The 15,132-nt window shown below is 46.7% G+C and overlaps 2 pseudogenes; one reads left to right on the top strand and one right to left on the bottom strand.

Moving 5' to 3' along the window:
- Positions 1 to 415: 415 nt before the first annotated feature.
- LOC146999839 (cyclin-dependent kinase 2-associated protein 1 pseudogene) lies at positions 416 to 1,202 on the bottom strand (annotated as a pseudogene).
- Positions 1,203 to 6,389: 5,187 nt separating this feature from the next.
- Positions 6,390 to 6,948, top strand: LOC146999838 (transforming protein RhoA pseudogene; annotated as a pseudogene).
- Positions 6,949 to 15,132: the final 8,184 nt, after the last annotated feature.

The following is a 15,132-nucleotide window of genomic DNA, read 5'->3' as shown; positions in this document are numbered from 1 at the left end:
TTTATTTGGCATTGGAAACCACCCCCCTTCCCCCAAGGTCTACATGAATTGACTCTGTTGTTCTTCCTGTGAAGTCCCTGTCCCCTAAGGGTCCCTCAGCCCTTCTACCACTTTTTCCACAACACTTCCCAAACTCCATCTAATGTTTGGCTATGGGTCCCTACATCTGTTTCAGTGAGGCATTGCTATTAACCTCCAGGGAGAGTTATGCTATGTTCCTTTTTTTTTTTTTTTGTTAATGAAAATAAGCTTTATTACATCAAGTAATAAATACAAAGATGCAACAGTTTCAGTCGTTTTCTTCCAGATGTTGTGATGGGCTCACAGTAAACATGGAACTGAGATCTATAGTCTCAGGATGGACATCTGCAGGGTGCTTGGTAGGTTGGGTAGATGGCTCTTTCTTCTCTATGTATAACCTGTGCATTTTAAAGACTGACTTCCAAGCACTCAGTCATGCAAACGCTTAGGCAGAGAAGCTCCATGAAGCAGGGTCTACACTGTACACAGGCGGGCCAGCTACTGAGCAAAGGCGCTGTGGTTTGCACTCAACTCCTCGGAGGCAGGTGAGCTCAGGGAAAGGAAGTCAACTGGGGTGATGCGTATCCAAAGGGAGGTTAGAGGGGACACTGGTATTTGGGGACAAACAATAGCTTGCTGTGAAGTGGCTTCACAAACATCTTTCAAATGTTTGGAAAGAAAAAAGAGCTGGGTCATTCCTAACTACTTAAAATGCACATCGTCAGTTACTGCAAAATGTCCTCCCAATCTTTTGAGTGTGGGTTCAGAGCTTAATGACTGTGGTAGAAAATGACTGCCATTTTGCACAAACCTCTCATCTCCACAGGGTAGTGAGATGGGCCTTCAGACCAGCCAGGGGCTAGGACCTGGCATTCCGTTCTGTTTCAGCCAAGCACTCCCGAACCAAGCTCCGGGCATGAATGATTCCTCGTTTTAGCCTCTCCATGGCGCTCTTGCTCCCTGCATACGTCGGTCTGATCTCTTTCCCCAACTCTTCAATGATGGCCAGCAGCTCTGCATATTTACTCTGAGGCACCTGGCTATTTCCAGTTCCCAGGGTATAGCCTAGCGATGGAGGCCTATAGTCCTACTCAGCAGCTGGCGATATTGGGAGGAGGTCGTCATGCTAGTTGAGGACGGCGGCGGGCATGTGCGCGGTCAAGTTCGGCTTGTACGACATCCCCGCGGGCGGCGGGCTCGCCGGGCAGAGCCGAGCCAGGAGTCCCGGGCCGGGCGGCCCCATGTCCCCACAGCCGTCCGAGCGCCCGCCGAGAGTCCGCGCACTCTTTGTTGTCGCCGGCTCGGGCCGCGCCCGCAAATATGACCGTCCCTCACCCTGCCGCCGCCGCCGCCGCAGTAGATCACCCATACATCGGGCGCGCGGCGCAGGGGCGGCCGCAAACTTTGAGCCCAGCCGGTCGGTGCTGGGACGGGGCCGGACCCTATGCTAGATTCCTATCTGCAAACTTAACAGAGAATCATTACTACTCAGGGATTGGTTCTGGATGGATTTCAAGTTGGGCCAGTCATTCTTTGGCAATTCCCTAAGTCTCTGCTCCATATGTGTACCTACACTTGTCATTGGGATGAAATTGGGGTCCAAGGTTTTGTGGGTGGGATATTGTCCCTGTCCCTCTACTGCCTCTAGTGGAAGTGGCCACGTCTGGGGACATATTCCCCACTTCTAGGAGTCTCAGCTAGTTGCCCCCATAGACTCCCTGGGGTCTCCACCCATCCCAGGTCGTTGGTATATCCTAAAGGTTGCACCCTCCCTCCACACACAGACACACATATACACACAGACACACACTCACTCATGGACACACACAGCAGATTTGTCTTCTCTCTCCCCTAATCTCCCTACATCTGATGTACACCTGACCTTCTACACTCCTGTCCCCATCCCCTCTCCCAACCAGTTCCCTCAGTTCCTCAGCTTCCTAGATCTGTCTTGTTTCTTCTCCGGAGGAAGATTTAACCATCCTTCCTTGGGCTCACCTTGTTACCTGGCTTCTTTGGGACTGTTGATTATAATGTGGTTATCCTATACTTTATTGCTAATATACACTTATCTGTGAGTACATACCATGCCTGTGCTATTGTTGCCTGTGAAACCCCTGATTTCCTTGCTTTTAATGGCTGAGTAGCCTTCAATTGTGTCAATGAACCACATTTTCTTCATGTGTTCTTCATTTGAAGATTATCTAAGTTGTTTTCAGTTTCTGGTTATTATGAATAAAGCTGCTGTGATCATAGTAGAACACGTGTCCTTGTGGAATGGTGGAGCAACTTTTGGGTATATGCCCAGGACAGAATTATTCCCAATATTTTGAGAAAGTGGCAACTTTATTTCAAGTTTATTTTTTTTGAGAAAGTGGCAACTTTATTTCAAGTGGCAACTTTGTACAAGTTTGTACTCTCACCAGCAGTGTAGGTGTGTTTCCTTTGCCCTACAAACTCTGCAGCCTGTACTGTCACTTTGAAAGACTGACACTAACCTTATCTGTCTCCATTTAAGGACCAGCCCTGTTTTGAAAAGGAGACCACAAGGCACAAGCTCCAGGAACAGGTGATAAAATACAAGAAAAAATTCATAAAACCTCCTCCCAAAGGACAGCCTGGGCATAACCACCAGAATGGGAAAATATCTTATCTCAAACATGGGCCATCTCTCTGCTAGGCAGCCCTATCTCATTCTGTGGTCTAAATGTTCATGGCATTTGAATGCAGAGCACTGGATTCACCTGGCTCAAGCCAATCAGAAGCCATCATCCCCTGTGACTCACATAGCACCCACCAATGAAATTTTAGATTACCTAATCCTTCTACAAAATTCCCCTAACCCCTTTAAGAAGGCCTGTGTGCCTTTGTCTAGGGTTGCCATTTAAAAGATGGTTGAGAGGAATGGATACAGAAAATGTGGTACATTTACACAATGGAGTACTACTCAACTATTAAAAAGAATGAATTTATGAAATTCCTAGGCAAATGGATGGACCTGGAAGGCATCATCCTGAGTGAGGTAACCCAATCACAAAAGAACTCGCACAATATATACTCACTGATAAGTGGATATTAGCCCAGAAATTTAGAATACCCAAGATATAAGATACAATTTGCTAAATGCATGAAACTCAAGAAGAACGAAGACCAAAGTGTGGACACTTTGCCCCTTCTTAGAATTGGGAACAAAACACCCATGGAAGGAGTTACAGAGACAAAGTTTGGAGCTGAGACGAAAAGATGGACCATCTAGAAAGTGCCATATCCGGGGATCCATCCCATAATCAGCTTCCAAATGCTGACACCATTGCATATACTAGCAAGATTTTGCTAAAAGGACCCAGATATGGCTGTCTCTTGTGAGACGATGCCGGGGCCTGGCAAACAACTGGATGCTCACAGTCAGCTGTTGGATGGATCACATGGCCCCCAATGGAGGAGCTAGGGAAAGTACTCAAGGAGCTGAAGGGATCTGCAACCCTATAGGTGGAACAACAATATGAACTAACCAGTACCCCCCCTGGAGCTCGTGTCTCTAGCTGCATATGAATCAGAAGATGGCCTAATCGGCCATCAGTGGAAAGAGAGGCCCATTGGTCGTGCAAACTTTATATGCCTCAGTACAGGGGAATGCCAGGGCCAAGAAGTGGGAGTGGGTGGGTAGGGGAGTGGGTGGAGGAGCATGTGGGGACTTTTGGGATAGCATTGGAAATGTAATTGAAATAAATACCCAATAAAAAAAATATGGGAAAAAAAGATGGTTGACTCCTGCTGGCTGGTTGTTTCTACAGGAAACACTCTGTCTTTGCATACCATCTGAGTTTGGAGTCTTCCTTCAGTGATATTCAGAACCTGACACACTTGAGTTTTTGATGTTAGCCCTTCTGATGTGTGTAAGGGGGAATCTGAGTTGTTTTGATTGCATTTCCCTGATGACTAAGGACACTGAACATTTCTTTAAGTGCTTCTGTTGGACCCCCGAAGGGAGACCCTCACTCAGTCTCAGGGATCTCAAGCCCAGAAAGCCACAACAGTCAAGCTTGCTGCAAACACACGAGGTTTTAATGGCACACAAACCAGCATGCTGAGGTCGAGACCCATACACCACGCAGGGGTAGAGGAGTCTGATAACGACTCTATTTTCCAGCAGGCTTATAAAGGCAAAAAACACAACCTAGGGGAAGGATGGGAGAGGAAATAGGGGAAGTCTAGGGGCAGATATTTACTTCAAGGCACCTGGGACATTGAAACATTTTGTGGTTGTTTTTCCCAAAAGTTCAGGGGAATTAGGCCATCTGGCCGGGGGCTGGGGCCCATGTTCTCAGGGCAGTCATTATTTTATTTTTTACTCTTCACTTCTCACCCATTTGAGATTGCTCACCACATGAGATTTCTCTGTTTAGCTCTGTACCCATTTTTTAATTGGGTTATTGGATTAGTTGGTACCTAACTTCCTGAGTTCTTTATAGATTTGGATATCAGCCCTCTGTCAGATGTAGCATGAGTGAAGATAGTTTCCCATCTGTAGGCTGTGATTTTGTCCTATTAAAGGTGTTCTTAGACTTATTGAAGCTTTTCAGTTTGATGAGGTCCTGTTTATTGAGTGTTGGCTGTAGTGGGTTGACCTGATGCTGCTTGTATTCTAACACTAATACTGATTCCTTAAGAGGTGGTTCCCTCACCCCCACCTCAAGAGCAGACCATCCAGTACTCAAGTGATACAATTCCTCCCCATTTTAACTGGCCAGTGAAAGACTAGATAGAGCCTGTGCTTGGGCAGTGGAGTGGAAAGGAGGGATTGGAGGCTCCAGAGAGGCTGGCAGGTGGAGAGAGATGTAGGAGAGAGGAAGAAGACAGAGTAGAAGGAAACCCCCATGGACCAGAAACTCATGGTTGGGAGAAACAGCAAATAACAAGGGCGGTACAGCAGTGGAATAAGCTAGTATAGTCCTAGATCTGCTCAGTCTAGGCATATGGGTTATAATGAAAGTATCTAGATTGTGTGGCTTTTATGTGATCTTAGTAGGATGGTAAAGGCCTGTAACAAATTGGCACACCTTATGTCTGGCTTAGAACTGATATAACCTGAGATAAAAGCCTCCCCTGCTCCTGAATATAAACAACTAGGGCTGTGCTCTAAAGCTGCAGAGGGTGGAAATCAAAAGTGGAGTGGGTCTAAGAGGTCTACAGAGAGATAATTAACTGTGAGGCTCACTCCCCACCTCCTCTCCCTCAACTCTCTCTACCTGCCACCCTTTCTGGAGCCTACAATCCCTCCTTTCCACTCCATTGCCCAAGCACAGGCCCTATCTAGTCTTTCATGCTCCAACTGGAGGGAGGCAGGACCAAGACATGAGGTGGTGCCAGTGCCACAACACAGTCTGGGGTTGTCTGAGGCTGAGAGAAGGACCAGGGACTGCTGCCTAAGATGCAGCCTTCACGGCTGAGAATCAACAGCTGTAAAATATCCAGCTAAATTTCTAAATTCTCAAAGGCACAGGGGTCTGATCTGGGCATCTCTGCTCCTAGTCAGGCTTCAGGCTTCTCTTGCCCGATTTCCTTATCCCCGAGTTTGTATAGGACACTGTGCAGCCAGACCCCTTCCTTCTCCCGACTGCTTGTGTTGTAGGCTGCCTGAGATCGTTGGTATACAAGCTGCAGGCAGCAGCCCAGACAAAAGGCAACCTAAAGCTCAGCAGGCCCAGCATAAAAAGAATCGGAAAGGATTGCCATGTCCTCAATCAAACACCAGAGGGAGGCAGACAAAGGAACAAGAACCTCCAGGTCCAAGACTAAGAATTCCACATTGATAGGGCAGGGAGGAGGGAGTGGGTAGGTGGGTGGAGGAACACCCTCACAGAAGCAGGGGGAGGGAGGATGGGATAGGGAAACCGGGAAAAGGGTTAACACTTGAAATAAATAAATAATAATAAAAATAAAAGGAAGGGCACTCGTGCTCTCCTCCCTCCCTCACCCTCCCCCCTCCCCCCCCCCCCACACACACAGACACACACACACACACACACACACACTGCGGTTCTCTTTTTATTCGTCTGTCTGCCAAGGAGCTGCTAGGAGCTGCTAGTCCTTGTCTCAGAACTTGTGGACTGGAGGACTGGCGGAATCGGTAACTGGTGAACTCGCTGACCCGCGGATCAGCAGACCTGCGGACTCCCTAACCCTAACCCTAACCCTGCTTACCTGTGGACTGGTGGACTGGCAGAATCCCGGACTCTAGGACAGGCGTCCTCAGCTCAAAGAGGCCGTACTTGGAGTAGTCGCCTTGAGCCTTGCATCTGAGACATTGCTGGTAGTTTGTACAACTGCATCCCAGAAGCTGTGTGTTTTCAGCACCTTCATAAGTGATGGCTGCCATCAAGATTGTTGGTGATGGAGCTTGTGGTAATAAGACATGCTTGCTCATAGTCCTCAGCAAGGACCAGTTTCCAGACCTTTATGTACCCACGGTGTTTGAAAACTATGTGGCAGATATTGAAGTGGATGGAAAGCAGGTAGAGTTGGCTTTATATGACACAGCTGGACAGGAAGATCATGACTGCCTGAGGCCTCTCTCCTATTCAGACACTGATGTTATACTGATGTGTTTTTCCATTGACAGCCCTGATAGTTTAGAAAACATACCAGAAAAATAGACTCCAGAAAGTCAAACATTTCTGTCCAAATGTTACCATCATCCTAGTTGCGAACAGGAAGGATCTTAGGAATGAAGAGCACACAAGACGGGAGTTAGCCAAAATGAAGGAGGAGCTGGTAAAACCTGGGAAACAGGATTGGCGCTTTCCAGTACATGGGGTGTTCATCAAGAACACCAGTGATGTAGGAAGAGAGGTTTTGCAAATAGCCACGAGAGCTGCTCTGCAAGCTAGACGTGAGAAGAACAAGTCTGGGTGCCTCATCTTCTGAAGCCTTGTGAAGCACAGCCTCTTGTGGTTAATTGCAAGGGCTGGCTATTAATCTTGGTGTCTGCTTACTGGTCTTTTCATTAATCTATAATTTACCTAAGATTGAAATCAGTAGTCATCTTGCTACCAGTATTTACAGGCCAAGCATGATTATTAATGATGTCCAACCTGTCTGACCAGACAGGGTCCTCCTGACACTGCTCTAACAGCCCTCTCTGTACTTCACCTACACTAGCTGCTAATTCAAAGAATTTCTCTTCTGTTTTTTTTTTTAAGTTTTATTTTTATTAGATATTTTCTTTATTTACAATTCAAATTTTATTCCCTTTCCTCATTTCCCTTCTGAAATCCACCCTATCCCATTCCCCCTCCCACTGCTCAACCACCCACCCACCAACTCCCACTTTCTTGCACTATACTGGGGCATAGAACCTTAACAGGACCAAGGGCCTCTCCTCCCCTGGATGACCAAATAGGCCATCCTCTGCTACATATGCAACTGGAGCCATGAGTCCCACCATGCATACTCTTTGGTTGTTGGTTTAGTCCCTGGGAACTCTTGGGGTACCCGTTAGTTCATATTGTTGTTCCTCCTATGGGACTGAAACCCTTTTAGCTCCTTGGGTACTTTCTCTGCCTCCTTCAGTGGGGACCCTGTACTCTGTCCAATGGATGGCTGTGAGCATCTGCCTCTGTATTTGTCAGGCACTGGCAGAGCCTCTCAGGAGACAGCTATATCTGGCTAATAATGGAAAGCACTTGTTGGCATCTGCCTAGTGTCTGGGTTTGGTGGTTGTTTGTGGGATGGATCCCCAGGTGAGGGAGTCTCTGGATGGTCATTCCTTCAGTCTCTGCTCTGAATTTTGTCTCTGTCACTCCTTCCATGGGTATTTTGTTCCCCCTTCTAAGAAGGATCAAAATGTCCACACTTTGGTCTTCCTTCTTCTTGAGGTTCATGGGTTCAAAGAATTTCTTAACTTCTTGCTTCTTTCTAGAGAGAGAAACAGTTGGTAAGTTTTGTGAACTGGGCTGTAACTACTTTATAATAAACATATTCTGCCTATTTTCCGTCTGCTGCAAGAACCTGGTGAGTCACTACTTCAGAGCTTTACTTCTGAACAGACTCCACTGGCAGAGCTCTGGGATGGGCATCCAGTTTTTTGCAAACTTGCTCAGCCAGAAATGCCCAAAACCACTGCAGCTGTAGCAGAGTTACACAGTTCTGTAGTCTCGTGTTAGTTACCTTATAGTTACTATGTAATTGTGCCACTTAATGTATGATACCAAAGAATAAGTATATCTACCCCAGACTAGATGTAGTATTTTTTGTGTAATTGGATCTCCTAATACTGCTATTTGTCATTCCCACAGGAACTCTATTGCTGCTGCTGCTTCTTCTGTTTCTTTCTTTGTTTCTTCCTTCCTTCCTTCCTTCCTTCCTTCCTTCCTTCCTTCCTTCCTTCCTTCCTTCCTTCCTTTCTTTTTTTAAAGCACATTTGGAAAAAAAGTCAGATGGAAAGTTCAGTTTTTAAATTCCCATTTTGTCACTTTCCCTGATAAAATATGTCCATACCTCCCCTATTCAGCCCTATATATCATTACAATACTCCTTTCCAGACTGGACTAAATAAGTAGGAATTTGGTTTCACGCCTGAAGCAGTTATACTTTGGAGGTGCATAGCCCTTCTAAGGTGGACTGCAGGGTCTAGCTCTAAGTCACAGGGCTCCTTTCTCCATATTATATCCAAGTTGCCTCCCAGAGGAGCCACCAGTTCTTATGGTGGCTGTGGGTGGGGCTAGAGGGACCTCTTCTCTACAGCTGACTATACTTCTTTCTGAACCAGTTAATTTTTCCAACTAATAGAATAAAGACAGTTTTCTAAAGATGAAAATAAAAGACAGAAAAGATGGCAAACTGCTCTTGGATTGTATGTGATGCTATTTTGAACATATGAAAAGGGTGGATTTAAAGGAAATTGACATTTTGCCAGCTATCATTACTACTATGTTAACTTTCAATTGTATCTTCTTTTGCTATGTCTTCACAAAACAACAACAACAACAACAAAGCAGTGTCCTGGGGAAAAATCTAGGAGCCTTGGGAAAGAATTTAAAAGATTTTAAAAAACAGAATGAGAACAGTGCTAAGGCGTAGAGGGGAGAATATTAATAAATGTTTTAAGTCAGAGTATAGAGACTATCAGATGGCTGGGAGACAGGAAGAGAGAGGGCTGCCCTTCTCCAGGACCAGTGACTGGAGACCAGAGGACCACTTGAGCAGTTGCCATGTTTGTCTTGTGTGTGCCTCTCTACTTTCTCTGACTAATTGGCTGCTGATTAGCTTGGTTTTGGTTCTGAAGACTCCATGAAGGAGTTGTCTGTCAGGTGTTTCCAGAAGCGGCAGATAGACTTGCCATAATGCCATGGCAAGGAGAGTACTGGAGGATGCTCCAGACTCTCACCAGGAAGTCAGATCCAGGAGGTCTTGACTTCATCTGGGGTTAGTGGCAAAGAGACCTCTACCAAGTTATTCAGTGTATCTTCAGTGGCAGGAGTACATTGGTATTTTATTTTTCATTTCTCTTTTTGCATATGGACTAGGACTTGACATTATTTTTGGACAGATTGGGACATGGACCTTCTACCCCTCTAATCTTTAATCTAGAACATTGGAATAGGTTAAGACTAGAGCTCACAATCTTTCAATAGATGTAAAGAAAAATAAATGGATTACTTTTTGCTTCTCAGAGTGGCCCACTTTCCAGATTGGATGGCCTCCTGAGGGTTCTTTCTCACTGCCTCTTATATTGGCTGTCAAGAGGCACATTTTTGGCTCTGGCCACACCAATCAGATCCCATATATCATCGTGTGGGAAGATTTGGTCACCAATGCTCCTTTATGGGTTCACCCTTTTGTTTCATTTTCAGGACCAACGGCCGCACCAAACCTCACTCGTCCTTCAGGACAGGCCCAAGAAAGAGGTTCTCCCCACTACAGATACTGATAGTCTCCTTCTTGATCCCCATACCCCTTATCTTCCCTCTCTTGTCCTCAGGCTGTTCAAGCTGCAGGGCCTTCGGTCCCACCAGTGCCACCTGGGGAACCGGGTGACTTACTGTTCTTGTCCCTTCTCGGGTGAGAGGGACCTGCCCAAGGGACTCAGAGCCAGTGGGGTAAGGGGGGGGCAAGACCTGAGGGAAATGATGCTATGTGAAGTTTCTGCCCATTTTAACTGGTCAATAAAAGTTCGAGGCCAGCCTGGTCTACAGAGTGAGTTCCAGGACAGCCAAGGCTACACAGAGAAACCCTGTCTTGAAAAAAAAAAAAAAGTGATTGATTGTGATTGATTGGGCAGTGAAGTGGGAAGGTGGGATTGGAAGATCGATATGGGTGCTAGGTAGAGAGAGAAAGGAGAGAGGAAGAAGTCAGAGTAGGGGGAAGCCCCCATGCACCTGAACCTCATGGCCAGGAGAAACAGCAAGCTATAAAAGGCCACATAGCAGGGGAATAAGTTAGTACATTCCTAGATCTGCCCAATCTACACATTTCATTATGTATTAATTGTATATACATGTGTGTGTGTGTGTGTGTGTGTGTGTGTGTGTGTGTGTGTGTATGTGTGTGTGTGTGTGTGTGTGTGTGTTAAGGAAGTCACCCCACTGTGAGGACACACTGGAGAATGGTGAATTGGAGGAACAGCTTGAGCAGGTACCGAAGTTTTGTCTGTCTTGCTGTTTGTCAAAATCTGGGTCTGTAAGTCTGTCTGAACTTTCGGTTTGCTTGCAAGCAATGGAGGGGGTTTGGGGGAAGAGAGGGGGAGGAGAGCCTACCATGTATGGTGAGGTCAAGTGCAGTGGGCAGATGTGCCTTAACACTTGGAGAATGCTTCATGGCCCTCGGAGGAGATTGAGAGGGCTCTGCTCCTTTTGGGAAAGGCAAGACAATATTGGCAGGAGCTGAGTCTTGTTATAACTTGGTTTCTGCGTACGTGGAAGGGATGAACTGTCTGTAACTCTGCCTGTGGCAGGAGCGGACTGTCTGTGTGTTGATTGTCTTCCTCTGTGTTTGTTGGTGTTGGTTACCTAGGTCTATGTTCTTGGACTTGGACTGACAACATTTTTAAACATTGGACAGACTCAATCTATCCCATTAAAAATCCTAGTTAACCACTGGAGTAGAAAACTTGTCAGTAGTAGTAAAGAAGGGAGAGTTAGTTACTCTCTGCTTCTCCAAATGGCCCTCCTTAAAAGTAAGGTGGCCATCATGTAGAGGGACCTTTGACTTGCAGATGGTCAAAGCAGTAGAGGAGAAAGTCTTTAAGCCAGGATCCCTTGGGCACCCAGACCAAGTGCCCTATATAGTTACCTAGAAGAATCTAGTGGAGGACTCCCCCCACCCCAGCCTCATGGATAAAAGCCTTTCTTTCCTCAAGACCTACCTCACTGGTTCTAGCTGTCAGGAAGAAGGAAACACTTGAGGAGGGATTCAGACCTGAGAAGATGTTGATGCTCCAAGACCCTTCAACAGTGTTGCTGCAAGACCCTCCTCCTCCATATACCCCTACCCTTGCCCTTATGGTCCTGCCAGTGCCAGTACTGGCTCTGGGACCCTCAGCCAATATGGTACCCTTGCCATTGTACCCACAACCCCATTTTACCAGAGGGAGGAGAGGGAGGAGACCTCCAACTTCCTGGTCCTGCCATGGGAATCTGAAGTCTGAGAGCCACTTCTCCGGATATGGCTCTCCCACTGAAGGCATAAGGGCCTCTAGAAAAGGGCAATCAGGATATGCAATATTGGCCCTTCTCTTTGGCTGACTTAAACAATTGGAAAGCCAAACCCCACCCCCACCCCCTTTCCAAGGGGCCAATTAATCTCTGAGACTGTTTAATTTATAATGCAGGAAGCCAGAAAAAATAACCCCTCAGACACAGGGGCACCATCGATGGACCAGGTAGTCACTGACAGTGGACTTCCTCTGACTAAACTTTACTGGGACTTTAATATGGCAGAAGGCAAGGAATATCTGAAGGTCTAGCATCAGACTCCATTAGCAGGTGTCAAGAGGGCTGCACGAGGACGACCCACAAATTTGACCAAGGTACGTGAGGTTAGACAGGGATCAGATGAGTTGGATGCTGCCTTTTTAGAGTGACTCATGGAGACATTCCATCAGTATACACCCCAGCAGCAGGGAGTACAAAGAAAGCTACTGTGACTATGGCATTTATAGACCAGGCTAGTAGAGATATCAGGAAAAAGCTTCAGAGGCTAGAGGGACTGCAGGATAAGCCATTGACGGATTTAGTGCAGGTTGCTGAGAACAACTCCAAGTCCTGATACCCAGGCTAGAGAATGAAAACAAGTTGTTTGAGACCTGGGACAGGGCAACTCAGGACCTAGAGTAGTGGCTCAAGGCCTTTCCCCAGGCCTAGGCTGAGATGGCAGGGATTGGAAGGGCCACCAACCAGCCCCCCATACCTGTGGAGACCAAGCCTCCCCAGTGTATGTGCGTTAATATCCAATGTCAACCGAGGCCTGGCATGGAATCAGGCCCCATATTACCAGGCTCCTTGAACAAAGAATCCTGTGGAAGTGCCAATTGGCTTCAAATACTCCCCTCCTGCCTGTGAAGAAACCTGGGGCCCAAGACTAAGGAGGACTAAATACCTCTTGGATGGGAGGTGTCTTAGTCAGGATTTCTATTCCTGCACAAACATCATGACCAAGAAGCAAGTTGGGGAGGAAAGGGTTTATTCGGCTTACACTTCCATACTGCTGTTCATCACCAAAGGAAGTCAGGACTGGCACTCAAGCAGGTCAGGAAGCAGGAGCTGAGCAGAGGCCACGGAGGGATGTTCTTTACTGGCTTGCTTCCCCTGGCTTGCTCAGCCTACTCTCTTATAGAACCCAAGACTACCAGCCCAGGGATGGCCCCACCCACAAGGGGCCTTTCCCCCTTGATCACTAATTGAGAAAATGCCTTACAGTTGAATCTCATGGAGGCATTTCCTCAACTGAAGCTCCTTTCTCTGTGATAACTCCAGCTGTGTCAAGTTGACACAAAAATAGCCAGTACAATTGACCCCTTGTCAACTTGACACACAAACACATCACTAGTAAGCCCCAACCCTTACATTCTTATTCATCCCCAAGATCTAAATAACTTTAAAAGTCCCACAGTCTTTACATATTCGTAAAATTTCAATCTCTTTAAAATATCCATCTCTTTTAAAATCCAAAGTCTTTTTACAATTAAAAGTCTCTTAACTGTGGGCTCCACTAAAACAGTTTCTTCCTTCAAGAGGGAAAATATCAGGGCACAGTCACAATCAAAGCAAAAATAAATCTCCAACCGTCCAAGGTCTGGGATCCAACTCACAATCTTCTGGGCTCCTCCAAGGGCTTGGGTCACTTCTCCAGCCATGCCCTTTGTAGCACACACGTCGTCCTCTGGGCTCCAGATGCCTGTACTCCACTGCTGCTGCTGCTCTTGGTGGTCATCTCGTGGTACTGACATCTCCAAAACACTGCGTGACCCCTTCAGTCCTGGGCCTTCAATTACAACTGGGGCTGCACCTTCACCAATGGCCTTCCATGGCCTCTCACAGTGCCGAGCCTGAGCTGCTGTGTGACCTCTTCATGCCTTCAAAACCAGTACCACCTGGGTGACCCTTACACATTACCAAGTCCCACTGCAGAAGGAGTACAACCTTGCCTATCTCTGGATCACAGCCTCTTTGTGCTTTCAGAAAACACTTCCCAGAAGATGTCACCTCAACGATGCTGGTCTCTTCTTAATCACCGCTAATTTCTTAGCTCCAGCTAACCAGCATCAATAGTCCCAGTAATGCAAAGTTTTTGCTTTAGTAGTTCTGGTATCTTGTTAATCACAGCTGATTCTTCAGCCCCAGCTAACCAGAACTACAAAATCTTCACAATAAAAACAGCAATGGCCCTTAAGAGAGTCTTTAATTTTCCCTCTGAAATTTCACAAACCAGACTTCCATCTTCTGCACTGTTCTCAACATTATCTTCCAAGCTCCTACACAACATCTGACAGAGCTCTTAACAACGAATGGATCTTCAAGCCCAAAGTTCCAAAGTCCTTCCACAGTCCTCCCCAAAACATGGTCAGGTTGTCACAGGAATACCCTACTCCTGGTACCAATTTGTCTTAGTCAGGATTTCTATTCCTGCACAAACATCATGACCAAGAAGCAAGTTGGGGAGGAAAGGGTTTATTCGGCTTACACTTCCATACTGCTGTTCATCACCAAAGGAAGTCAGGACTGGAACTCAAGCAGGTCAGGAAGCAGGAGCTGAGCAGAGGCCACGGAGGGATGTTCCTTACTGGCTTGCTCAGCCTACTCTCTTATAGAACCCAAGACTACCAGCCCAGGGATGGCCCCACCCACAAGGGGCCTTTCCCCCTTGATCACTAATTGAGAAAATGCCTTACAGTTGGATCTCATGGAGGCATTTCCTCAACTGAAGCTCCTTTCTCTGTGATAACTCCAGCTGTGTCAAGTTGACACAAAAATAGCCAGTACAGGAGGACTGGGATAGAGATCCTCAGCCAAGAAGGCCCAAATCTGCCAGAGAAAAGTAAGTTATTTGGGTTACCTGCTGAAAGATGGCCACCATCCCTCCTCTGTAGAGCCCAAAGCAGGCACAGGAATTCCTGGGCACAGCTGGGTTCTGCTGACTATGGACCCCAGGGTTTGCTGAATTGGCTGCCTTCCACCCTCACCCCTTGACTAAAATTAGACAGCCCTTCTATTGGGAGGAAAAAGAGCAACAAACTTTGACACAATTAAGCAGGTTTTGCTTGAGGCCCTTGCTCTAGGACTGCCTGATGCTAGTAGATCTTTCAACTTGAGAACAAGGAGAGGGGGGGAGAGCCAATGGGGTGCTCACTCAGTGACTGGGTCCCTGGTTGTGCCCAGATGCCTATCTGTCAAACAAATTAGGCTCTTGCCACTGTTGAGTGACCTGTTTGCCTATGGATAGGGTCGGTAGTGGCAATTCTAAGCTAAAGATGCTGATAAATTGACTATAGTTCACCAATCCCTGGATTGATGGCTGACCAATGCCCACATGACTCATTATCAGACTCTGCTAAATTCAGATCAGGTGACCTTTATGTCATCATTGGCCCTCAACCCTCACTCATGATTGCTA

Source organism: Mus caroli, unplaced genomic scaffold, assembly GCF_978045245.1.
Source record: "Mus caroli unplaced genomic scaffold, Mus_caroli_1 scaffold_34, whole genome shotgun sequence".
NCBI classification, from domain to species: domain Eukaryota; kingdom Metazoa; phylum Chordata; class Mammalia; order Rodentia; family Muridae; genus Mus; species Mus caroli.
This window is presented reverse-complemented; position numbering and strand designations above follow the sequence as displayed.